General features: G+C 38.4%; 1 long non-coding RNA gene across 1 annotated transcript; it reads left to right on the plus strand.

Moving 5' to 3' along the window:
- The first annotated feature begins 326 nt into the window (after positions 1 to 326).
- On the plus strand, positions 327 to 3,532 carry LOC148126183 (uncharacterized). The gene is made up of 3 exons (XR_015742575.1): positions 327 to 1,345; positions 1,797 to 1,853; positions 3,374 to 3,532. It is a non-coding gene; the product is annotated as an uncharacterized LOC148126183 (long non-coding RNA).
- The last annotated feature ends 24,127 nt before the right edge of the window (positions 3,533 to 27,659 follow it).

The following is a 27,659-nucleotide window of genomic DNA, read 5'->3' on the forward strand; positions in this document are numbered from 1 at the left end:
AGAGGAATGTTCTTTTCTCTTCCACCCAAAAATGAAAAGCAAGAAAGAATCCATGAGCCCCAAATGTACTTTAGCTTTTTCCTAAGAAACAAACTCATGTTTTTTCTCCATTGGCTCATTGATTGTTGGAGCAGAGCCATTTCCCTATAAATGTAGAATTAATCCCATATCCCGCTGGTTTACAAAAGTAGAAGACAGATGTGAGAACAGAGAGGGAGGAAGGGGGGAGGGAGGGAGGGAGGGAGGGGGAGAGAGAGAGAAAAGAAAGAAAGAAAGAAAGAAAGGAAGGAAGGAAGGAAGGAAGGAAGGAAGGAAGGAAGGAAGGAAGGAAGGAAAGAAAGAAAGAAAGAAAGAAAGAGAGACAGAGTGGGAGAGAGAGAGACAAAGAAAGGAAAGAAAGAAAGAAAAGAAAGAAAGAAAGAAAGAAAGAAAGAAAGAAAGAAAGAAAGAAAGAAAGAAAGAAAGAAAGAAAAGAAAAGAAAAAGAAAGAGGGGGGAGATAGAGAATGGGAGAGGGAAAGGGACAGAGAGACATAGACAGAGAGAGGAGAGATTTGCAGCTATCCTTGTTTTGTCTAAGTAGATGCTTTCCAATGAGGGAAATAAAAGACCAATTGACAGCTTGTCAAATATTTAGCAGTATTTATGGTATAGCAGATGTGGCACCCTGTCCACTATCCAGTTGCAGTTATTCCTTTATGGTTTTTAATGTTAGAATTAGTGATGTCAGAAAGGAAATCATGTCTCAGTCAGATACCCGAGGAAGCTTTGTCTTTCACCACCACAAAAGAAAAGGTCCTATCTAGCAGGGGATACTGTCCAGGGACACTAACTTTAAAGATGACTGCCCATGTTTAGGTAGTTAGTCTGAAGACTGGAGAGATGCACCTAAGGACTCTGAAGCTGAATAAATGTTTCTGGGATTGTCAGCATCACATGTGACGTTTCTCAAATGTTGTGTACTCAACAACATTAGATATGCCTGGTATATTTTTTTGTCGGTATTTTATGTATGGACTACAGATGTAAAAACAAAAAAGGGATCTAACCATTTGTAGAAGTAGACTGAAAAAAATCTATTTTGCTGTTACGGATGCACAAAACGTCAAAAAAAGCCAAGAAATGTACGCTTTGTGTTCTGATGTCAAATGATGTATTTTATGGAGGTTTATCAGACCAACAACCGCTGAGCAAATAGAACTGTTTAAGGGAAATATGTGATGATGTGAAATTTGCTTGTTTGTATTTTATTTTTTCCCTTCCCTTTTTAGCAAACTCACACCCTGATTCCAGTGCCTGAATATCAAATACAGTGGAGATCAATACATCTCCACAAACGCTGCCAGGTATGGGTTTACATTCCTCAAGCATTTTCAGATGTTTTCCCTTATTCCTATTCAGGCTTCCTTCATTCCCCAGCCTGAAATATAAATGGAGGAACTCGGAGGACTGTGTTGTTCATCATTGGCTAGCCAAAGACTAAGCAAAAAAATTAAATATAATAAGGTCATAAAATGAGGTTTGGAGTGGAGTGGGATAGGTAGAGATTTTTTGTTTCTCTTTCAAGTGCAGAGAGAGAGAGAAAGGGAGGGGGAGGGAGAGAGAGAGAGAATAGAAGAAACATAATAGATCAGTATGAATAAGTCTTGAGTTGCAAAGAATGATTTGAGATCATATCTGAAAGAACTTATTGATTTAGCATTTACAACCTGAATGCCAGATTTGGGGTCAACACAGTAAGATTGTATTGCCTGCCTCTTTTTTTTTTTTCCCTTGCCTCTTTTTATTGCCAACAAGATGCTCCTGTCATCTTCAAGATCATCAACACAAACTCTACAGTGGGAGGAAGACCTGGTAAATATATCAATGCCAATGTGTGCCTTATTATATCCATTAGAGCAACTCTCAAATCAATTCCAATGATTGATAGCATCCTCCAGCCAGAATGGCTGACACGAGGTGCCTTGAACTCTACTTTATAAGAAGCATTATGGTTAAAATGGAAGATGAAGCGGCACCCAATGCCTCTTCAGGGTAGTTTGTAAATTATGAGTTTGGTTCCTGGTTTTTCAAAGATCAGTTTGGAAGATGGATACCTTAATTGTGGGTTGTCAGCTAATATCTTTTTTGGTCTCTAAATGGCAAAGTATCATTATAGTACCTGGAGCTGTCCAGAGTAATTTGGTGAAGCTCAGGGTAATACATATACATGTTCCTACAAGTGCATAGGCACTGCTCCCCATTTCACTATGGGAGTCAATGCATGATAGGTGATAAGACTTCCTGTGAGTTTCTGCCTCTCAGGGAGACCTGTCATTGGTTTGGGGTTAAATGGATAATTAGTTCGAACTGATATAGAGCCATTTTCTAACTTGTTGAAGAGAACTATCAGAAACCACGACTTTAATTTCAATGATTCTCATGCAAAAGAATTACCTGTCTGAGGCTTCTTGATTATTCAGATGTATCCACCCCTCATTTAGCTACATTCCTATTACCAGATCTATGATGATCTTTTAACAATTTCCTTTCCTTTCCCCTTTCTCCTCTCCTTTCTTCTCTCCTCTCCTTTCTCCTTTCTCCTTTCCACTCTCCTCCCCTTTCCCCTTTCCCTGAAGCCTTGAGGCTAAAGGCTATTCTCCTAAACCTGTTTACATGCCCTTCTTGTTGGCACCATGCACTCAAATCTGCAGCCAGCAAAGCAAGCTCGGCTATGCTAATTCCATGGCATTATATCCGGGTGGCCCCTTAAGTCCACAGCATTCAGCTCTATCTGTTTTCATGGCAATCTCTGAGGCTTACATGAGCCAAAGCCAGAGATTTGCTGTACAAAGTTATACTTTATCATGACTTGATCCTCGGAGGTGAGGGTGTCAGATGATAGGGCTGCAGAATCGAACCATTCGTTTTTGAAAGGATTTGGACTGCTCTTTAAATATCCCTCATTTATAAGAGAGGCACCACGAAGTCTGCTTCCGAACGAGCTGAAGAGAGACAGAAATAAAGTGGACTGTGTCATGGACAATGGTGATTATTTAACACAAATTGATTTAAGGCAGAAATAATAGGAAGCCTGGAGAATGATGATGACAAATGAAAGAACTGGCTGCAGAGGCAGAGAAGCAAAGAGAACAGCGGGTGGGAGAAAATGGATCCAGGATGTAAAAAGGAAAAGGGGGGGGGGAAGGAAAAAAGAAAAACCCACCACTTCTGTGCATTCCATCTCTTTTATTTTACTATTTTGTGAAATACATCAGGCACTTTGATATAAGCAGCCAGTGAGGTGCTGTAGATTATGAGCTGGTCTGGGATGAGCAAGCTTTTGCAACTGTGAATTTAACCTGGATCAGTCACTGTCTCTCTCTACCTAACAGGGTTATTGGAAGATATAAATGCATTCTTTCCTGAGCATCTCTGAGAAAATGCGAGTTATAAATATAGTAAGTACTGAACGTTGTTATGGCAAGCAATTTGATATTTGCTCTTATGATTTCTGTCAGTTGCTGCATCAACTGCCGTGAGATTGTGTGTGTTTCCGGTGGCATTTTGATATATTTATTATTATTATTATTATTATTATTATTATTATTATTATTATTATTATTATTATTATTATTAACATTATATAATAGAATGAATATTCAAGATGTATATTATCCATATGATTTTTAAAGCATACTTTTCTTTCTTTTGCTTCTTGTAACAATTTTGAAACCATGTGGATAATTGTTAGTATATATTTAAAAAATGAGTCCCCAAATTGTACATGGTTAAATGTTGTTTATACATGAATTAATTAATTTTCATATACTAGAGAGATTAAGTGTTGCTACGTTTCAAACTGCATCTCCATGTAGGCTTTTGAGCGTATTGTTATAACAATTAATCCATCCTGAATTTATGAGCTTTAATAAAGAAATGTGTAACCGCCACTGTTTTAAGAGATATATGGCATGTTTTAATTTTTGTAATAAATTTAAAAAATGTATTTCAAGCACTAATGTTCACTCCACAGCCTTCAAAACTGCCATAGTTTAAAAGAAGCATTAAATTAGAAGCTACTGAGACATGCTGGGGGCTGATTTCTCTCACTCTTACACCAGAGACACTTCGTTCCCTTCAACCCTGACTTACTGTCCCCTATTTGCCGTGATTTCATTCACCATAAATAATTTTTTTCTTCCAAGTTTATTTCCATTTCTATATTTATTAGAAATATTCTTCTGGTCAAGTAACAATATTTTATATAGGGCACCAACAAAATCAATCAGTCAGCTAATCAGACAATCAGATCTATTTTTTCCAATCTGTTTTATTTTTCTTTTGCTTGACTGTTGCAGGAATGTGACTTCTCAAATTGCTTCTCAGCTGACCTATGGAAGTCCATGAAAAACAGCTGGGATTTGCATTATTTTTCCTCTAAAACTATCCTCAAGCTAACATACATTTCTTTCTTATTAGTACAGGTAGCCCTCAACTTACTAAAGTTCATTTAGTGACCGTACAAAGTTACAAAAGGCACTGAAAAAAAGTGACATGATCATTTTTCACACTTACAACTGTGGAGGCATCCCTGTGATCACATGATCAAAATTCAGATGCTTGGCAATTGACTCATAGTTATGACGGTTGCAAGGTCCCAGGATCATTGACAAGCAAAAGTCAATGGGGAAGACAGATTCATTGTGTTACTGACTTAACAATTGTACTGATTCACTTAACAATTGCAGCAAGAAAGCTCATAAAATTGGCCAATATTCACTGAACAAATGTTTCACTTAGCAACAGAAATGTTGGGCTCGATTGTGGTCATTAGTAGCTGTAAAGGCTTAAGCTGCCTTCCTCGTGCACAGTATGTGGCCATATGTCTTCATCTCTGCTCTTGAAATTGGGATATCTCCATGACAGCCTGTCCAGATAATCTGGAGACCTTATTTGTGGTCTCCTCTACTGTAATAATGGATTGTCTGTCATATATTAGGCAATCTATTGGATGGCCTTGTATGTATGATGTAGTGGAAAATAAAATTAGCAGTTTTTCCTAACCCATTGCCTTTCAGGTGCAATACCTTTCAACTCATCATTCTCAACCATCCTAAACAATATCTGAGAATATTGGAAAAATCTGGTCCAGCATTTCCAGAGGCCACCAGGATAGGGACCGTATCCAGGGGTGGGCTTCAAAAATTTTAATAAAGAGTTATCTGCCCGGTTGCTGGGTGGGTGTGGCCATGTTGGGCATGGCCTAGTCAGCCTCCTGCACCATGGTGGGAGGTGTTTTTGCCCTCCCCGGGCTCCGGAGGCTCTCTGGAAGCTGGAAACAGGCCCATTTCCAGCCTTCCTGAACTTTCAAGAGGCACGTTTTTCACCCTCCCCAAGCCTCCGTGAGTGCCCTGCACTTACCTGCATCCAAAATGGGCCATGTGGGGACTCATGGGAGGGTAGGGGACTCATTGGTGGGACCAGCCAGGAGTGAAATTTTGGGAGGGGGGGTCTCCAAACTGCACAGAATCTTAGCTAGGTGCTCTTTCAAACCCCTGGGAGCCCCCAGCAGCCCACCCTGGACTGTATTGGATGGATTTTTATTCCGAATATAATAAGTTTGATGCGAGACTAGTAGGGGGTTAAAAAATATCAATAGACAGCATTTTACTGCAACTGGTTTTCGGTCTGGTTATTTCCAAAAAGACGTTCTCCGACAGAGTGCCTCTGCTGATGACCAAATGTTTCCCAGAGAGATGGCAAGGAAAGAAATAGATATATAGTGCTAAGGCACCATTAGGGTCTCACGTCAAGCAACGCTGCCCAAGGAAAGAATTTGTTTACCTTAATCTTAGTACAGAGTGTCCTACTTCAGAGCAACAGGGCACAGAATGGCTGTTAGAGAGAGATCCCCATAGCAGAAGAGCAGCGAAGCTCTTCAAAGCTCTTGAGAATGGAGTAATAGCTTCCGGCCTCTGAAGTGGAAAGTGAGGATCAAGGTGGTGATAATCACATCCATGGTTGCTCAACACTGACAGAAGATGTCAGGTCTGGAGGGCTGTATTTTCTCAAAGGAGTCAGAATCCCACAGGCCTGCAGGGTTATCAACCGTAGGAACAACTTTTAACGTTTGCTACTCACAACCTAGCATGATTGTTTTTTTCCTCACAGCCTTCATGGTGTTAGTGACTGAGCTGTTCATGCTTTTTTAAAAATAATAATAATAATGCACAACCTAACCAAAAATAAAGAAGAAATGTCAACTGATGGGAGAATAAAGGGCTTTTCCCAATTATACATGAGGTGTACCAAAAGGCAGACCCCAAAGGGGGTTTGTGTGTGTGTGTGTTTCAGAGAAAATGTTTCTGTATTTAGTATGTTTAAAGGTTAGGGTTCCATACGAGTAAGGAAAGATATACAAGAAAATATTTGAACCAATTTGAACATTTTTATAATAAATTGTCTATGCAGCCTGCTTTCTGGGAAACCCTATATTTGCTTAAGAAACACTGTTTAACATCTCGGAAATAGAGAGAAAACAAACAGAATATTCATTTCCAGATTTTTTTTTTGAAAAAGAAAAATATCAAAATTCAAGGATGATTATAGAGAGTTTTTCAAACTGATAAGTGATTAGCAGAAGGCAGGATATCAGCTGCTGTGGCTGATTTATTCTGTACAATGTTGTTGTTGTTAGTTGCAAAATCGTGTCTGACCCATTGCAACCCTATGAACAACATTCCTCCAGGCCTTCCTGTCCTCTACCATCCTCTGGGGTCCATTTTAGCTCACGCCTACTGCTTCAGTGTTATCTATCCTCAAATTGTTTGGTATGTTAATCCTAATGCTGCTCCTCCCTCTCTTGTTTTGCAGTTTATACATCTTTTGCATCTAAGACAAAATAATAATAATTTTAAGATTGGCAAAAGCCACACTATTGTTGGTGTAAACAAGAAGTGGGCAAATTCACTGAAGACATTAAATTATGCAATATAATAAAAGCAGAAGTTTAAGAACCTCCAAATAAGAATTCTTGCCAAACTAGGTAAATGACTATCGGAGTACAAGGGCACACACAATTTTGTTTACCCAGGGCGTAAAAGTTGATGCATGTTGGTGCAAAAAACATAGTAAATTTGCATGGGGAGTAATCTCCTGAGTAATCAAACAGGAAAGGGGTTTTGTGTCATAATGACACATCTTAATTTGACCAGCAAACAACTAATATGAAAAAGATTGATTCTGCTGAAGAATTATGAAGATTGAAATTAACAATGTTGCTATTATCAAGCACAATATAAATCTATTTTGAATCCTACATTTGAACAGCGGATACAGGTCTGGTCATCACCACTCAAAAACAATAATGGAAAATGGAAGAGATGTGGGAGAAATTTCCTGACATTGAGAAAAAGTTGACCGGTGGAACTGTTTGTCTCCAGAAATTGGGTGTGCTCCAACACTGGAGGTTTTTAAAAAGAGATTGGACGACTGTTTATATGAAGTGGTATAGGGTCTTCTGCTTGAGTGGGGAGTTGGACTAGAAGACCTCTAAGGTACCTTCCAACTCTGTTACTCTGTTATTTCTCTTAAAGGAGGCCAAGTCAGGGATTGAGACAACCTTCATAAAAGGAGAGGCTGCATTATGTGAGGATTAGTAGTTTAGACTAAATGTAAGGTCAGGCAGGACTAAGGTACCAAAACTCAAGGTGCACAGTGGGGTGGAAATGGGGAGGGGATGAAAAATGGATTCTTCCAAGTCATAATAGAGTGCTACCTATTGAAGCTAAAATGTGAAAGATCCCAATTGAATCATAGACAGTGGAACCCCTCTGCTCACGACCATAATTCGTTCCATAACTTTGGCGGTTTCCTTGTCTTCTAATGTCTCATCTTCTGGAATTTCTGGGTCAGAGGTCGTATTTGATCATCACCAGAGTAATGTGTTCATGACCAGATTCAAAAATTTTGTGAATTTTTGGGTTGGAATCCGATTTGGTCGTGGTCAGAAGCCTTCGTGATCAGAGGTTCCTCTGTATAGCTGGACTTTAAAGTTCCATCTCATCAGATATGCTGATAGTCAAAATGGATTCCTACAAAATGGAATTAGGCAATTCATGGAAGAAATGGCTATTCGTCATATATGAGATAGGTGGTGCTTTCAGGACCTATGCTATGAATATCTGTAATGGTTGATTAGCAGATAGATTCTCAAGGTTCTTTGATTTAGAATGTTTCAACCAAACAGGACTTGGGTCTGATCCAGCAGCATTGTTCATGTTCTTGTTTGTTTATCCTGATAATGCAGTAATAAATCTATCTATTTCGCATTACCTAATCTAAATAAATATTACAAGTAACAAATGTATGTGTATGTGCTCGTTAACTTTATCTGGTTAATCTTTCTTTTCAGAAAAGCAGGAAACAGATATAGAAAAGCATAAAATGGGCAATTATCAATCCAGCTTAAAACTGTTCCGAAGCAATGCAGGTAGTCCTCATTTAGTGACTCTTCATAGTGATGCTGGGTGTGAAAAAGGAACCTGGTGACCAATTGTCTCATGTCCCAACCTTCCCAGGTCTGTAAAGCAAAGGAATGCTGAAATAAGACTGCAATTTCATTTAGCAACTGCTTCACCTAGCAAATGAGTTTCCATTTGCTATCAGCCCTTGACTTTCACAGCTTTAATTCTAACTTAATTTCTGTGGACCTCACTCCATATTTAAGAGGTCCCTGAGCGGGCATGTATAAGTGCACTGGCACACTTATTGTCCCTGTCACATTTTAATTTTCTTATTTTCTTTGTTTGAATTTGTAATTTTTGCTTGATGAATAAAACATCAAGTGGTTGCTAAATGAGGACGATCTGTATTTCAAATCCACTGATTTGCTCAAAATCAGTGCTTGATAACAAACAGACTTGTTGTTGCTTCTGAAATACAATTCACACAGGAGTTCCACAGCCTTGCAGTAAGATACAGCCCTAAATCATGTTTTATTTCTGTCTCTCATAAGTATGACAGATCCATCATGTGGGGCTTCTTCAATGAATGTTCTGAACCATGGAACAGAGAGATCCACAAGCTAGAATTTTCTCTGCTACTGTCTTATCTAGATATATTTTATAAAGTAAGAAAAGCAGTTTATCTTTGCTGGGTGCAGAAGTCTTTCAAATGTAACTCAACATATGCTGGAGCCAACTCTGGATTTATGTGCCGAATCGATACCACGCTCTCATTTCACTGTTGAAATGGTACACCAAATGGACAATATTTATTGAAACCAGCAGAGAAAATGATCAGTCCAGAAAGATGATTCTTGGTGCTTAAAACAAAAATTTACCTCTTTCTCCCCCATTCTTGTTATTTGACCATGGTTTGACCCTACTATGTAAAACATTTTGTAACAGCTTCTACCTTAATAAATATCACATATTAAAATGAACCTGGCATGAAACTACATAATCATTCACCTAGTTCAGAAATTTGGTCTTGACCAGCAGCAGGCATAATAATTTGCCTTTTTTTTTTAAATCTTCAGCCTGTCACAATTGGCACTATTGTGGTGCTTGCTCCTAACCTGAAACACTTTCAGTTTTATGGACCTCAGCTTCCAGAATTCTCAGAAATTGCCTGTCCATGGGAAATTCTGGGAGTTAGATCACTCATTAAAGGGATATCAGGTTGGGGAAAAGCAGCTATATTAGAAGCACATAGACCATAATTCAGTTTTCCTTAAGATTTCAGAAGTCATCATATTGTAACAATATGATTTGTGGTTGATGTAGGAGATGACCAGGCTGAGTCCAAAGGAGGGGTCAAGCACATCATAAGTTTGGAGTCCCTTCATGTCCATAAGAGATCTAAGTCCGGTCCACCTTCAATTCAGTTGACCCTTATCTACCGCCAATTTGCTTTGACTTTTAGTTGTTCAGATTCTGGTAGAGAGTGTTAGCATGTAATAAACCTGTGTTCATTTGAACTGCCTTTGCTCCTGATTTCCTGTGGTTGACATTTATATGCTCATATTTTTTTAAAAAGTTTTTAAAGCCTCTGTTCCCTTCAGAATGATCTTTATGCTTAGTCACCTTTCCAGAATGATAATATTTGTTTATGCCTGTATTTTAAGTGAGCTGTTCAAATACATAAAGTGATTTCATGAGACAACCTCTGACTTGTTGAGTCATCATTTCAGAAATATTTCCTTCCTTAAACAGAGATACAGAATGACCACAGGTGGGCAAGAAAGCAGTGAAAAGGGGAGGAACTTATGACTTTCTAATGGCTTGACTGCAGCTGACTGCACTCCGGTATCTGATCAGTGGGAATGGTCAACCCAGGCTGTGGAGGGTTAGGGTGGAACTGGGCTACTGAATCTCTGGGCAGAGATGCAGCAACACAGCAACACTAAAGCAACTACAAATGTGCCTCATTTCAATTCTATGGGAAGGATGTATCCTGGATTTTGGATACATTTTGCAAGTTTCCCTATTTGAGGTACCTGGGTTCAAAAACAGTTGCCCTATGCATTCTTTCATCCAATTAAAGGTTACAGGCACAAGAGTTTTAATAGTCTATAGATTATGCACATTCTGTACATTGATTTCATTGTTATCCTCTTCTACTCAAGTCTGTAGGACAAGATTGGTTTGAATTACTGAGTTATATAAATCTAATCAATGGCAAATTTAAAAGCCACAATCATTTTCATGTTGGAAGAGGAAGAGGAAAAACAAGCAAAACTCTACTGCACACTAACTGCTCTAATCTCCAATTCTGGAGACTCAAAGTTCATAGGAGAATGTTGACTTGATAAAATATACAAAAGGATACAACTTATTTTTCAAGGCCATATCACAAACCTGTTGTAAGGTATGTGTGGTCATAGGTTAATCATGATTTAACTCAACCATCTCACAAGGTTCTGGTTTTCAACATAACAATTAACTGTAATCACAAAGAGTGGGATCGCACAACATGTTGGGCTGAAATGTGTAGAGTTGTAATTGCAGGAATGTTCCAATCTCGGATGGCAAACCTCAGATAAAGAATGTTTCCAAGCAAATAAAACTCAGGTAAACAAAGTCACTAATCTAAAGGGGGATTAGAGAGAGGAAGTAAACATATGTTGTTAGATTTTAACTAGAGATAATTAATTGTATGGATTACTGTGCTAAACAGTAATGAAAGTTAAGCAGTAACCAAAGTTAACCAGTGATGGAGGATAACTAAAAATGTGTATAAATGCAAGACTAGACTCCAATAAAGATCATCATGATTCAGTTGTTCATGATCAAACAACTTGACAACTGCCTCGTCATTACAACAGAAATGTACTTCGCTAGTTAGCAGTTCAGTGTGTCTAGTGTAAAAAAAAAAAAAAGAAAAGGTTTGTGTGGGGAGGAAATGAAGTGGAAGATCCCCTCCTGGTTCTTAAGCAATGCCTTGGTGAAAAGTATGGGAATAAATAGAATCCCAGAGAAACTAGTTTGCTGATGCAAAGAAATGCAGAGATATGAGTATGGTTAGGAGTGTGGGACGCCACAATATCAGGATTTACTTCTCCCGGTGATTTCAGTGCAAAAAAGTACACTTGGATATACCTGGATCATTTCAAGCCCAGCCTGTTCTTCATTCCCACATTCTCCCCATTTACAGCATTGTTTCACAAAGACAGTTTTTTTAATCCATTTTCTTTTTTAATTCTTCCCTTTTTTCATAAATGAGCACTAATAGTACAATTTAATCAGAGGTGGTATTCAGCAGGTTCTCACCAGTTCTGGAGAACCGGTAGCAGAAATTTTGAGTAGTTCAGAGAACCGGTAATATCCTTCCCTCATGCCTACAGAATGGCTGGTTGAATTTAGGCTGAAGATAGGAAAAATAAAATTCCTGCTCCCTTGAAAGATACTTCAGAATATGCATGATTTGCTGTTACATAATGTTCCTGTTCATAAGAGTGTGATCCAACACCATATAATTTCCTGTGGCTACTGGGTGTGTATTAGGAATAATAGTTTAAGACTGGAATAGGTATATACTCCGAATACAGCAGCCACATTCTCTTCCATGCTACAGCCCTCTGAGTAAATGAGCTGTTATAGCACAAGTTCTCAGAAGTTCAAACGAACTCAGATTGTGTCCTGATACAAACATGCTAAGGGAACCTTTTGATTTTAACAGCATTGTGTCTTGACAGATTATCCTTGCAAATCACATGCATACTAACTGCTTCGGAATGAATCCATTTATTCCAGATTATCAATATAAATCTGTATGATCTAAGTATGCAAATAAGTGCTTTGCAATTCTTATTTGCATACAGTAATATGAATGGTGTTGAATTATTTGCAAATTCCAACATAAACTTCATAGTGGTGATAAAATGCATGTATAATAAAAGGAATAGAAATCAGAAATCAAGTACTACTATATGGGTCATTACTGAAATGATTGAAAGCTTAGGCTATGGCCCTCAACTGCTACAGAGCTCTGTTGAGAGCCTGGCTTTATAAATCTATGAAATATTAACCTGTCTCCATAAGTAGTCCAGAATGAAACATTATTCTACGGCTGGGGTGGAAATTGCAATGTATGGCACTAAACAATAGCAGTGGCACTTTGCAGTTGATGATAGCAGAAGCAATGGATTATCATTTTCAGGTACCCAAAACAAAATGGTGGCTTTTGACTCATTCCAAATGAGCTCATGTTCTCTGCCATGCCTTTCACTGTCATTTTTACTCCGTCCCTTTTTTTCCCTCTTGTGTTCTTTCCTTGGGGATTACTAATAACTAATGCACAGAGACCATGTCACTCAGTAAATTCACTGGAAACATAATCCAGAATTCTAATCATGGAGAAGGAGGGTACAATTGAACCTTCTAAAACGTGGCCACCCTTTTGAGAGGAATAAAGAAAAACAGAAATGGTTAGAGTAGAAAGGGGCTCTCACAGAAGCAAAACCATATCTTTTTAACATTAATCTCCCACTCTCATCCTCACTATGCTTTAATCACCTCATTCCTCTCTCTGGCTTGCTCAAAACTTTTAACCTAATTGCGAAAGAATCCATTTTCTGGGTTTATACAGTGTACTGAATCATAAATTATTCAAAAGGCCTGGGTTTGAATGACATCCAAAATCACAAAAAATAGATCGTTGGTTTTTTTAAAAAAACAAACAAACCCAAGCTTAGTGTGCCACGGAACTTCAATCAATCAATCAGAATAGAGTTGGAAGGGACCTTGGAGGTTTTCTAGTCCATCTCCTTGCTGAAGCTGGAGACCCTATAGTACCATTTCAAACAAGTGACTGTCCAGTCTCTTCTTTAAAACCTCCAGGGATGAAGCACCTACAACTTCTACAGGCAAGCTGTTTCACTGGTTAATTGTCCTCACTTTTAGGAAGTTTCTCCTTAATTCCATGTTGCTTCTCTCCTTAATTAATTTTCATCCATTGTTTCTTGTCCTGACTTCTGGTCCTTTGGAAAATAAGTTGACCCCCTTTTCTTTGTGAGATCCTTATCTGATTTGTTAAGCATATTATGTTATCTGTTTATCCCAATGAGAGCAAATCTTTTGGATTTGGAGTGTCAAAAATTCAGAAAATGCTTGACTCTGTTGGCATCACACATACAACACCCCCCACCCCCCAAGAAAGAGAAATAATTCTTTAGATATTTATTTTTAAAAACAGGGCCCAATCATATCAGCATTATGTATTACATAAAGACATGTCAAATAATTACAAAAATGAAATACGAGGACAAAAATGTAGACACATGTCAAATAATAATGAAAAAACAAGGTTCATTATTAGACTGGTTTCATTATTTTTTTAAAAAAAAAAAACAGTTTCATACAGTGTATTAATCAAACTGGAGGAAAACTGCAATTATGCAGAAGTATAAAGTGAGAAAAAGAAAAAGAAAAAGCAACGACTTACAATAGAGAAAACAATATGCACACTGGTAATTGGCCTTAAAATAGCGCGCTAAAATTATCCTACTTTTAATAGCCATTTTGAACTCAACTGAAAAAGAAGGAACACATTGTATTTGATTTTATTAAAATCAATGAATGACTTTTGTGTTGCTGAGTTTAAATAGATAAATCTGGACTTTGTGCACTTCCAACCCAAGCAAGCAACACTAACACACTCCGTCAGTTAGTTTCTTTTGTCCATTTCATGGGGAGGGAACCCTTCCAAACTATTCATTATTGTTTGAGCTAGTCAGCTGGAACAATACTATTAATTCAAGATTGTAAAATACAACCCCAAGAGTTGTTCCAGTACTTGAGGATTTCCTGCATGTTTTCCTTACCTGCTATTGACTTCAAAGGAAAAATAGTCTAAGAGAGAAGAAGAAAAATCACATGGGCATAGAGAGTGAGAAGACAGGAAGAGCGATCAAACACATATTCTGTCCCATCCCTCTGTAATTTCAGGGGGGAAAATGTTTATTTGAGGCAGTTCTAGGTTGCAAGAGACTTTCACTCTGGAAATTTCAGGGAATGCTCTTGCGTGGCCTTGCAGTCTCTAAAAAAGATGAGGAAGCACAATCAATTCTTGCATGCTTTTTGCAAGCTCCAGAGGCCACACAAGAGGATGGCCATCTTATGTAAGTTCCAGAGGGTCTGGAGGCCAGATGAGAACACATCCCATTCTTGTGCAGCCCTTGCAGCTTCTGCAGGGTGGGATTCTATCAGTTCCCATCGATTCACTAGAACCGGTTGTTAACATTCTAAGCAGTTCAGAGAACCGGTTGTTAGAAGAAATTACTGGCCTAATCCTGTAAGGAAGGCAGGAAGGAAACATTCTGGTGTTGCTTACAGAAACTGCCTCTCGGTTAACCCTTATGACATTCATGGCAGGACTAGATTTCCTGTCTCAGGAACTTCTCTGGAATTCTTTTCCCCTCCTTTGCTGGTACTTTGCTTGTGTGGAGTGACCATTCAAAGTTACAATGGCACTGAAAAAAGTGATTTATGACCATTTTTCACACTTACGACTGTTGCAGCATCCCCACAGTCTTGAGAGGCCAGGCGAGGAGATGCATGCCTCGATGTGAGTGGTTGGCTACATCCAGCCAATAACATGACCACCAAGTCATGTCCACCCAGTCACATGACCACCAAGCCATGCCCACCACCTAAGCTACGCCCACAGAACTGGTTGTTAAAAAATTTGAATCCCACCCCTGAGCTTCTGCAAATTGCAGGAAGTTCTTGTGTTGTTTTCTGAGTCTTCAGAGGCCGTACAGGAAAGTAGTGTGCTCTCACATGGCCTCCAGACCATCTGGAACTCACTCAAGAGAGACATGCTCTCATGCAGCCTGGGATGCATCTGAAAAGCGCACAAGAATGGGTCCCATTCTTTTTGGATACTCCAGAGGCCAGGCAGGAGCAGAATGAACACCCTCGCACGAGTCTTAGAGGATTTCACAAGAACACAGAAAACTGAGAAAAATCAGGGCCTACTGGTATGTTCACATGTGTCCTAAATTTGCCATCACTGATCTTTTCCATCTTCAAATCACTTGGCTGACTTTCAACACAATTCTATTAAAGGAGATAATGTATGAGAAAAGCAGGGGAAAGTTATGTACCAGAAAAGATCTGGTAGTCCACTATGGGAAACAATACCAGATGGTCTTGACCTGAGCCAGAAGGACTTTTCTTATGTTTTTATGCAGTACTGATTATCCATCAAAAAAGGATGGTGGAAATAGTGCATATATGCTCTAAGGATTCAGGCCAGATATTGTGTATTTTGGGCTAACAAAACCAAGGGGGGAAGAAAATCTAGATTATTTTAAAAAACAGGATGGTGTTCCCAGTGAAACTTGGGTTTGATCCAGGGTTTTCCTTAAGTCTTTAAATGTTGTCAGGATTGCTGAAGGATTTTATTTACAGTGAGATTTCTTAGCATTTTTCAAGTATGTTTTTTGCTTGAACGGTGGCCAGTAGCAGGTAAAGAGATATATGAACTGACTCTCCCACTTAAAAGCATACTGTTGAAATGACAAACTGGAAATCATTACTTAGTCACTCTATTCTTTTTTTGCTGTTGCCTTTATTTTTCTATTCCCTCCCACCTTCCCGCCCAATTTCATTTTGGATAATAGAAAACACCACTAGCAGTTACATCGGCTGATTAAGAGATGTTATTAAGACTCTAAAACAGACCAGTGGATCAATAGGTGCTGGTGAAGTTAGCACAGTGCAGACTTAAAAGAAAATTCCCCTAGATTTCTTACAAGCTGCAAAAGTTGTTTGGATACACGTTTTATCTTCTGAGTGGCTATTATACAAATGATCTCCTAATAGGAAGGAGGAAGGAAGGAAGGAAGGAAGGAAGGAAGGAAGGAAGGAAGGAAGGAAGGTAGGTGTCAGCCTTGAAAGCCATTTTTGCTTGTCCCAAGGAAAGAAGAGAGAGAGAGAGAGAGAGAGAGAGAGAGAGAGAGAGAGAGAGAGAGAGAGAAAGAAAGAAAGAGGAAGGGAGGGACGGAGGGAGGAGGGAAGGAAGGTGTCAGCCTTGGAAGTCATTTTTGCTTGTCCCAAGGAAAGAAGGAAGGAAGAAAGGAAGGAAGGAAGGAAGGAAGGAAGGAAGGAAGGAAGGAAGGAAGGAAGGAAGGAAGGAAGGAAGGAAGGAAGGTATCAGCCTTGGAAACTGTTATGTCCCCGGGACTGACACAAGTTCCCCATCAGGTCCGTTCCTTCCGCGGGGGCGTCAGCAGCCCCCATTGGCTGGCTCCCTTCGACAGCCGGTTATAAAAGCCGGCTGCGAGGTCGAGCCAGCCGCTGTTCGCTGGTAGGTCTGCCTGGTTAGAAGCAGACGCGACAGCCCCCTTTATTCCCCTGAATAAAGTGTGTTATTGGAATGCTCTGGTGTGGCCTCCCCTTCTTTCCGATCCATAACAGAAACCATTTTTGCTTGTCCCAAGGAAAGAAAGAAGGAAAGGAAAGGAAAGGAAAGGAAAGGAAAGGAAAGGAAAGGAAAGGAAAGGAAAGGAAGGAAGGAAGGAAGGAAGGAAGGAAGGAAGAAAGAAAGAAAGAAAGAAAGAAAGAAAGAAAGAAAGAAAGAAAGCTTTAGAAAAAAATATGATGAAATACATCATAGATTTGCATACACTTCTGTTCTCTGATCTGTTTACATGTACATTTAGAAATAATTGCCATAAAACAATCTATACTACATTTTGCCATACTGGGTAAGTTTGTGACCAGATGATTTTTTTGGCTTGATGAATCTCTTACCAGTATGATCCCCAACAGTTGTGGACAGTTTTCAATTGATTTCTGTCCTTTCTGATAAAACTTTTTCTCTTGAAATTAGACTTCAACTGGTCTAATGGAAGATTTTCCTTTGACTTTCTCTTAAAATGGCAGCTGTACTATATTAAAATATGGCACTATCCCATACTGTATTTCCTAAGTCACCTCTGATCAATCTTCATCACATGGAATAAGTAGTTCTCCTTGGCAAAGAAATCACATCCTGACCAGAGATGGTATTCAGCAGATTCTGACCAGTTCTGGAGAACTGGTAGAGGAAATTTTGAGTAGTTCGGAGAACCGGCAAATACCACCTCTGACTGGAGATTTTACAGTATCCTTCTGCTGCCATGCCTACCAAGCCACACCCACAGAACCGGTAGTAAAAAAAATTTGAATCCCACCACTGATCTTAACCCATCCTCCCCATTTCACTCAGGGGAAAGCCGGTGAAAAACTTTCAGGCACATCTGCTTTCAGAGGTACCTGCAAATCATCTCTGGTGTGCAAATCTGCCACACGCGGTATAAAAATATATCACAAACACACTTCTAGGCATGAAAATTAAACAAACTGCCATTCACAAAACACAAGAGGTGGAGGAGAGAACAACCTGAGATGAAATGGAGACTGGAATTAAAAGAGAGAATGACACCATTTGAAGTAAATAATGGTGCCTACAAAGCAAGGACTATGTTTGCCATCATTCCCATGGGAATTTTCCTTGGAAAAACTAAATCTAAAATCCCGAAGGGAGTTCCTCCATTGATTTTCTAGTTGTCTTTAGATGAGGCCTTTAAGCAGTATGTGAACTAAAAATGCATTCATGCCAGAGCTCTTAAGTGCTAATTAGTGGTATCATTTTAATGCTTCCAGCTTTATACATTAAAAAAACAGAATCCCTGTGCTCATATTTTCTCTTGGCAAAGTGATCCAAATAAGAATTAAACAAGTTTTCATTTCCTTGCCTCATAAAAGAATGCATCCATTTCATGCTTTTTTTTCCCCTCCTGCTCTTAGAACCTCTTTTTTTGTGCGTGTTGTTGTTTAATGTTTCAAATTTTTTTATCCCTTTAAAGATGAGGATAGGATTATCACAAGAATTAATCAACATGGTTACTGCTTTGGGACCAATCCACCAAGCCTCCACCATTCATTTCAACATGACTATCAGAAAATAAATTAATATCGCCTGGCGGTAGTGCTTAGCAGATTAAGCATCCAGTCTTTCGTACCCCCTTTTCACTGTATCACTTATTAATAACTTTCCTTTGGGCAACATGTTTGTTAATAATGCGTAGCCTGTTTCATTTCTTTCATTTCTGTATAGTGTATTTTGCATCTATAATACAACATCTGTCTCAGATTTCAGGCATGGGTTTTATATTTCACGTGACTGAGTAGCTGCATGGCCTCGCCACCTGGCAAGGCTAAAAAGATGAGAAATACCCCAAGTATCTTTGGGGGTTTATGTCATTGAGCAAATTAGCACATCTTTGCATTATCAAGCAGGCAAGCACTAAACACCTCCTGATCAATAACTAGCGTTGCTAGAGGTCCCTCATAGTCTCCAGGAGCTAAGAGTAAAGTGTTGCTACAGGCTGTGGAACTAGAAATATAAAATGGTGAACGGCAGTAATAATTCATGCACCTTGGGATGTATAAAACCAACAGTATGTCAATAACTCAGATATGCACCACAGAAATATGCAGGATTCAGATACAATATAAACCTTGATGATTATACTATAAAGTAAATATTTCATGGTAACACATATCCCTTCCTTATTAGTCAGTTCTTTCCCCCCTCCTTTTCGGCAGTTCAATAAGATTTTCTCATTATGGTATGCAGCTAGAAAATAATAACTGGACAGAAAAAAAGGGAGACTGATTCAGTGCTTCAAGGGGAAAAAGTACATGTACTTATTGAACAAAAATCCATCAAACATTTATACAAGTGAAGCCAGAAGTGAGAAGACTGAACCACAACACAGATTTTAAATATTCGGAATTTGTGTAGCATTTTGGTATATTTTGTAACTATTTATTCTTCCATTTTTATTCTCTGTTTTGATCCTATGGGAATGAAATCTTATTGTCTGGTTATTTGCGGGCAGGCTTAAAGAAAACACTCCAAAATGCATTTCTGTTTTGTTTAAAGGAGTAATGAATTGGTAAGCCAAACAGCATTTTTTTTTTCCATGTGGAACTCTCTAGATTACAAAGCACAAAAATGAACTTCTGTTATTTGAATCTATCAAAGTGCCTTTTATTTTAGAGTATTTGAAAATCTTGCCTGTTTGTTTCTTCTAGCAAATTGGAATTTTAATGGTATTTAATCTTTCTTTCTTTCTCTTATATTAATGCCAATCCACTTTCAGGAGCTTAACTAGCTTTATTCTGTATTTTGATGATGATCTGAGCTTTATTGTTTGTTTGTTTATTAATTTATCTCATTTCTATTAGTGAAGGTACATAAATGCAACAAATTAAAATATTATGCAGCTTTACCAAAAAAAAAGTACCCAGAAAAAGATCAAATTAATGGAAAAAACTAAACCTGTTTATATAATTGGTGATGAAGTTCTACATGCTAGTGTTCATTTTTTTAGTTACAGCTTCACAGTTGATCTATATTTCCTCCCTTCTTTCCTTACTTTCAATGTAAAAAAACCCATATTTTTCTTTAAAGAATATGGTGGCAGACCTACAGCAGGCAAGAAACATCAGTGGAGATTCTTAAATTATTCTGCTTCTCAATTCTGCAATGTCTGTTGCTGCTAGGAAAGAAGTTGGATACGTCGACCATTCTAACATTAGAGCAATTTCACCCGCCATAAGGAGAAGGTGTCCTGGAAGAATATACTATTGAGGCAACTTTATCTCCAAATTAAAAGCACATCAAGCTTAAGCTAAATATTCAAGATCTAAAAGGAGCTGCCTCTGAAAAGAAACCAAGTTTGTTGCCTGTAGAATTTTCCCTGGGAGAGGAATAAGAGGATTCAAGAGCAGGATATTACCACTAATTTTTTTTTCTTCCCAGAGCCTGGTGTCTCATGTCTCTCATCCCAACATTTAGTGCCAGACATTTTTGGACTGTAATGCTCATCATCATCTGTGCAGGCTTCAAAAGAAGGAGACTGTAATCCAAAAATAGAACTTCTTAGTGGCAGTCCCATTAGCTATAGGACCTTTGGTCAATGGAGAAGAATGATGGAAATGATAATTTAACATGCAGCTAAATTATTTCAAAGGGACATGGTGGTCTAGCAGTTAAGACACTGGGCTTGTTGACCGAAGGGTCGGCAGTTTGAGACTCAAGAACCACGTAATGGGATAAGTCCCCATTCCTGCCCCAGCTTCTGCCAACCTAGTAGTTCAAAAGCATACAATGCAAGTAGATAAACAGGTACCATTTCAGTGGGAAGGTAACAGTGTTATCTGTGCCTTCGCATATAGTTATGATGGCCACATCACCACAGAAGTGTCTCTGGACAACACTGGCTCTCTTGGTTAGGAAACAGAGCTGAGCACCACCCCTAGAGTCGGAGATGATTAGACAGGGGAAACCTTTACCTATTTTTTAAGATTATTTCAACTATATGTATCCTTACAATATCATTTGTAATACTGGTTTTCCAGCTTTGCGAAAACTGTTAATGATTGTTTACAACATTATGGAAAGGAAAAAAAGAAAAGCACAAGAATTGCATCGTAAAACATTTAAGAAGAGTAATATCCATCACAGATATTAAAGGACATTAAAAGTACTGAAATGATTTTAAAAGTATTTTTAATGTAAAATGCAAAAAAGAAAGAAAACAAAACAGAAAAACACATCACAGAAAATGAGTCTAGCCTGCAGCATTTAAACAGAAAACAACAACAACCCAGAGTACTAGAAAATATACTGAATTATTTGTTCTCCGTTATGGATAGAGTATATTACAGGATGCAAAGTCTTGTACTACATTTGAAGGCACCAGGTTAGAAAGGGTAATCTAATGAGTGACTTCTAAATTATGCAAATGAAATGCACAGCAAAATTATCTATTAATTGGCAATTAATCTAGTGGATTTTCTGGAAGTTGATTTCATTTTAAAATAGTTTTTATGTGTGCCCGTACGTCAGAGGTGGTGTTCAGCAGGTTCTGACTAGTTCTGGAGAACCGGTAGCAGAAATTTTGAGTTGTTCGGAGAACCAGCAAATACCACCTCTGACTGGAGATTTTACAGTATCCTTGCCCTGCCATGCCCACCAAGCCACACTCACAGAACCGGTAGTAAAAAAATTTGAATCCCACCACTGCCATATGTAAGTGTTTGCATCCATCTATGCATGGTGCATATAGGAGATAACTTTCTTCTTGATTTCTAATGGTTTTCTAACTTTGATTTATGATATGACATGAGGGTTGAAGGATTTCCTCTTTTAATCAGAGATGACATATAAGAAGGAAAGTAGATAAAGCCTTTGTACCTTTTTTTTTTTCAAAAGTCACTATCTCGTATGGTGCCTAAAAGCTATACACTGACTGAATGCTGCAACGCAGGGTTTGCCAACATTCCTCTGAATTCAAAATTGTTCTCCAGCTTGGCAATGCTTTTTTTATCCCATTTCATTTCCTATTCAAAAAAGCATCGCATAAATATGCTTATGTTCATGCTCAATATTTTGTTGTATTCTTGTTGCATTAAGGCACTTTGAAATAACAATTACTCTGCTTAGTCTCCAGGAATGTGACACTTTTTACAAAAAAACAACCAAAAAGGAAGGGAGGGAGGGAGGAAGAGAGGAAGGAAGGAAGGAAGGAAGGAAGGAAGGAAGGAAGGAAGGAAGGAAGGAAGGAAGGACAATGGCAATTTTGGTTGCTGTATTTTCAACACATGAGGATGCCAAGTAGCAGAAAAAATATATAAAACCTCAGATACATTCATCAATAAGTTGAGGGAAATTATGAGCTGTCTCTCAGATATTTAGGGTTTCTGTTTCTAAAATTTCCATTCAGCAAAGCCAATAGCAAGGAACTGCAGGTTTTGTAGTTTGAAAATTCTGGAGGACATCAAGTTGTTTACTTCTATGTTAGAAGCAGGAGTGGGATCCGACAAGGTTAACTACCGGTTCGGTCATTTACAAGGTTCGGTGATTTACGATGTGCTTCCCTGCATGCTGCCGGCACGCGCCTGTAAATCATCATCAGCATGCTGCGTGCAGAGAAGCAGCCTTTCAAAAAGGCCCCTTTTCCTGCTTTTTTAACTGCAGCTGTGCCTCGCACGGCAGCTGAAGTTGAAAAAAATCAGGAAATAAAGGTCAGGTAAGAGCCCAGGTGGGCAGGTGGGCAAAAACATCAGCAGACATAGAACTGGTTCTATGTCTGCTGCTCTTCAGAGCTACTGGTTCTACAGAGGTGGACAGAACCGGTAGAAACCCACCCCTGGTTAGAGGGTCAGGTCACACATATTGAAATAATGGTAACCTGTGCATGTTTGTTCTCTCGTTTGCTTCAAGAGGCTGGCATGTTCTGCCCATGTTTCTGAGAAGATCTCTGAAAATTTATCACTCTGTAATTCCACCAACCCATTTTTTTTCCTCTTGTGTCCTCAAATTCACTTTAATTAGCAGTGCATGCATACATAAGGTGGAAACCTTTACCACCCCAGAACAATAGGCAATGAGGACGTTATGTAAAGGAAGCCTCATATTGATAATATCCCTTTCTTTCATTTAATGAAGAAACTAACTACAAAGGAGAGACACCATGCTGAGTTTATTCATCCAGGTGCAAAATTGGGGTGGGGTGGGGTGTGGATCAGATCAGAATACCTTGCACTCTGAGGCACAGCTGACACTGTCACCCCTTGATACCTATTCAAACCACAATGCAGGCTATCCTAAGTGTTCCAAATTACCTGAGCATATGAGGCAGGAGGGGTGGGGGGAACCCAAAAGTCCCTCTCCAGATCCCTGACAGTAAATCTATAATAATGATAAAGTAATAACAAATGATATGCTGCCCTTTCAGATTTGGTGCCTGAGGCTACTGTTTCATTCTGCCTGCAGATACATCTGGCTGTAAAACCAGGTCAAACATGGCCGTATTCAGGGTCATCTTTCTTGTCCAGGGTACAGCAAAGCAAAAATTTCAGCTTTTAGAATTTCAGACATATTCATTCCCTTCCCTAGACAGCCTTTGTCTTTCAGCCTTCTTATAAGGTTCTCCCTTCCCATCCTTCCCTTAGAAGAAGACAGAGTGTGGTCTTCAAAGAAAATGTTTCCATTTAGGGGGAAAAATGGAATGGAGTGGAATGTCCATTTGCCCATTATTTCTGTCCGCTTATTGTTATGAGCAATGAAGGGAGATGAAATGTATTATTCATCGCTACTACTCATAAAATCAATACCTATCAAAATACAAATACGATTCAGAGAAAATGGCACTTGTTGAGCACAAATCCTAATAATGGGTATGATTTCTCAACAATTTCTTAAATTATTTATCCGGGAGATGGGTACTTACATATCCCAGTGAGAATATTACATGTCTGTGTCACTGAGAGCCTCACTAAGCTAAGCACTACATTCTGGCTTTTTAACACCATCCAGGAACTTATGTGCTATCAATACATATCAATCAACACCAAAAATTCCATTGTGTTGTTAACATCTACTGAAACACAGAGAAAGACAATCATCTTGCAAAAAAAAAAAAGCATGTATTTGAATGAAGATTCAAAGTGGGTCTCTAGAAATATATATATATATTAGAGAGAGAGAAAAAGAGAGAGAATTCAAACTATGGAGAATAACTATGGTTATGTCAATATAACTGGGACATTTCTTTTACATTTTCTTTTACATAACTGGGAGATTATATTCATGCCAGATGTTTTGAACTGACAACCTCATTTATTATTATTTTTTAAAAAAGATTGTATTAGGTCTGCTGTGTTTTATAAGAGAGGAAAGGGAAAATATTAATTATAGTCTTTTCTTCTACCAGTGATTGGCTAAGATAATATATAGCTAAGATATTTAATTGTTAAGATGACACACGCTTCTGAGCTGTTTTGGTTGGAACAAACTCATGGCTTTAATTCTTTTCAACAATAATCTAATCTGGTAGCGATTACCTGTTTATGGTATTTTGTTCCACAAACTGCTTACATAAGTTAATGTATGCTGAGCATAACTTACACAATGAAAAATAAACTGTGCGTGGAAAAATGTACTTTGAATTATAAGGTAGGCACAACTGCATCAATCTTCCCAAGCCACGCTTGTCAAATGGCTATTTAAAAAGCCAATACAATTACATTGGCCATCCCAAAATTTGAAATTCAACATTAGCACAATAAATTCATAATCGTTTTATTACACAACTCAGACATTGTAATGTTGTGGGAGAATTATTTGAATCCTCAGAACTCTTTCCAAAAGTGCTAGGAAGAAAATAAGATAGGAAAGGATGCAGAGCATGACATTTTTTAAAAAACATTCTTTCCTGCATCTTTACTAATCCTGATCTTACGCAACATCCGTATTTTCTTCTGTTAATGAAGAAATGTGTTGCATCTATGTGTATTTTATATACACTCACTCCAGGTATTAATAAGGGTGGGTGCATACTTGTTACATATGAATATGGGTGAGAGACCTAATCAGCATGGTTACATTACTGCTACCTTTGTGTATGTGTGCATTTTTACTCAAAACACATCAAATTGTGTTTTGGTGTATATATTTATACTAGAAAGCTCAGGGCAGGGCTGCCTATGCTCTGATATGGATCACATGACCAGAAAGGAGGGGATTTTAGAAAGGTGCAAATTACAGCATTCTATAGTATTGGCCAATTGTCTTTCCAATAGAGATGCATTGTGGGAAGTTCTTTTTCTGCTGCCCTTGGTCAATCTGAACTTCGTGGTTTTTTTTTAATATGGCCGCTTTTCTCATTGCTTGTCATGTTCGCTTTTCAAAGGATATCCTGTTGACCTACAGAATCCTGAAGCGCTTTACCAAACTTCTTTGCTAACTTTTTATGAAAAGTAGAAAAACTCTAGAAACATTCAAATTAAGCTTCAGTGATTGTTTTAGGTGTAGTGAACTGTGCCTGTGTTGCTATGGCTTAAAACTCTATATCCTGTTCTCTCTCCTTTCTGTTGTGTTAACTGTACATCCAAATCTATTCCATTTGCTAGGATCAGCCCTCCGCCTTTGAGCAAAATTGCCAAATTAACCATGCAGAGGAAAGCCTTCTCTGAATGTCATTGCTCCTCAAAGTTCAAGTTAGAATATTAATATCTTAACCTTTGCGATTAGCGCTCTCAGATAATAGCTTAGTGGTCTTCTGGAGTTGTAGAATTGAATATTTGAGAACTTTTTAAGAGATAGGGAAGGAGATGCGGATAACATGTTGGATGAAACCCAAGAGAGTGATTAGCAAGTCAATCTGCTCCAGTGCAAGTTCGGTGAGGTTCATGAGCATGGTGAAAAATTAGCATGTGTGTAGAGGAGGGGGTACAACTCATCTGGGACCCAGTTTACAGCATAGAAAAATCAGCTCAGAATGGATTATATGTATTAATGGTTTATTATTAAAAATTAATTATGCACAAGGGCTTCCAGCATTTAACTACTATCATTCATGTGCAAGATGTATTGGAGGTGGAATAATGTAAAGCTATCCTGCAGATCTATGTCTGTGGTGGCTCAAATTCAAAGTAAGAGATTAAAAATATACAGCATCCATGGGAGAAACCTATGCTACATTTTGTGTCCATTGTGTCAATGTGATCCCTTTTGGAGTGATCCCTTTTGGAGTAACAATAGTCTCATGGGGATAAGACATGGCAGAGTCTCCATCTACTGTATATGCCTCAGTACTCCTCAATCCATCGAAGCTGATAGATGCTGCAGGAATTCAGAGGCAAAACGATGCCATCTTCTTCCAACAGTGGCTGCTTAGAAAGGACCAAATTGAAGAAATATTTCTATAGCCAGAAGCAGGTAATTTCCCCCATTGTGTTTGAGACAGGGCAAGTTACCAGAGAAATCTGTGATAGTTGATCTAAGGTGGTCTTCGAAGATTTCAGACTGCAGATGGGCTTGTAAGTATATTCGGCTGAAAAACAAATTAGAAACCCTCTAAACATCTCTACAAATATAAAAAAATAATATATAAAAGAGCAATTCAGTCAGCCTTCCTACATGCCCACATATCCTCCAAATCTTACTGTGTTAATTATGTAGAAATTAATATTGAACCATCAAAGGATGGTTTCAAAATACTTCAATACATTTTATCAGAAATACCAGTAAGTAGCGCTGATTATTTCTATTTGAGTGGTATGGTATAAGAGGCTTAGGGGAGCTGGCCTCAGACATTTTGGTGGTGTGTTAGGCTATGGGCGTTCCTTAACAAATAATGAGAAATACGGTTCTCTAGGGAGCTTTATATAAGATCCCTCCAGGTTTTGCTACCCCAATCACATTTTTTTCCCATCATTTATTTTAATAACATGACTTATGGAATACAGAGAGAATATAGGTAAGTTCAGTCAATGATGCAATGTTTAGAAAAGCAGCATTTGTCAATGTAAGTGACTAAAATGGACTAAAATGACTTTCAATATATTAAATAAGGTAGCAAGCTTAGTTAATTAAAAAAAAGCATTTCAACTTAAATATGCATCTTTACTATTCACAGAAAATGGTGCTGCAGACCTGCAAATCAAGTTCAAAGTCAGCTTCTGAAGCTTATTGGGTGACTTCCAGCCATTTACACTCTTCCAGCCCACTCTACTGAATAGGGTTATTATCATTAAGAAAAATAAGGAGGAAGTGTCACTTTGAACTCCTGAATGAGAAGAAGAATACAAATCCAACAACTGTGAAGCTACAGGAGACTAAGAGAGACCTTGAAAGAATATCTGGAGACAATGAGAACTTAGTCAGGAAAGTGAAAGATTGAGATTACAGGGGTTTTTTTTCCCATCCATCCTTCCATTTTAGTCATGGTGCAAAATGAGATAACAGGAAGTAGCATTACCAAGAAAGCTTGGACTCCACTTTCATAGAAAGCGACAAGGTACCTCTTACAGAAACTGGGGGAGGGGGGGAAATATGAGATAAGCAGGTATTTCTCCAGGGTAATTAGAAGGGTATTAAACTGGTACAAAAAGAGGAGGATGGCAAAAGCCCAGAGAGAAATATTTAGCCACGAATTGGAGCCAAGAAAGCACAACTCAAAGGGAGCGGCAGGAGGCCAGGATAGGACTCAAGTATTTCATAGAACATTACATTGGAGATGCCAGTAGGTGGTACTCAAAACTCCAGATGTTTCTGTAGAAACCCATAGAATCTCAATATTAAATAAGGACAACTAGCAAACCAAACTGG

This window comes from Pseudonaja textilis, chromosome 3 (assembly GCF_049901715.1).
Source record: "Pseudonaja textilis isolate UNSWEBS1 chromosome 3, rPseTex1.2, whole genome shotgun sequence".
Taxonomy (NCBI): domain Eukaryota; kingdom Metazoa; phylum Chordata; class Lepidosauria; order Squamata; family Elapidae; genus Pseudonaja; species Pseudonaja textilis.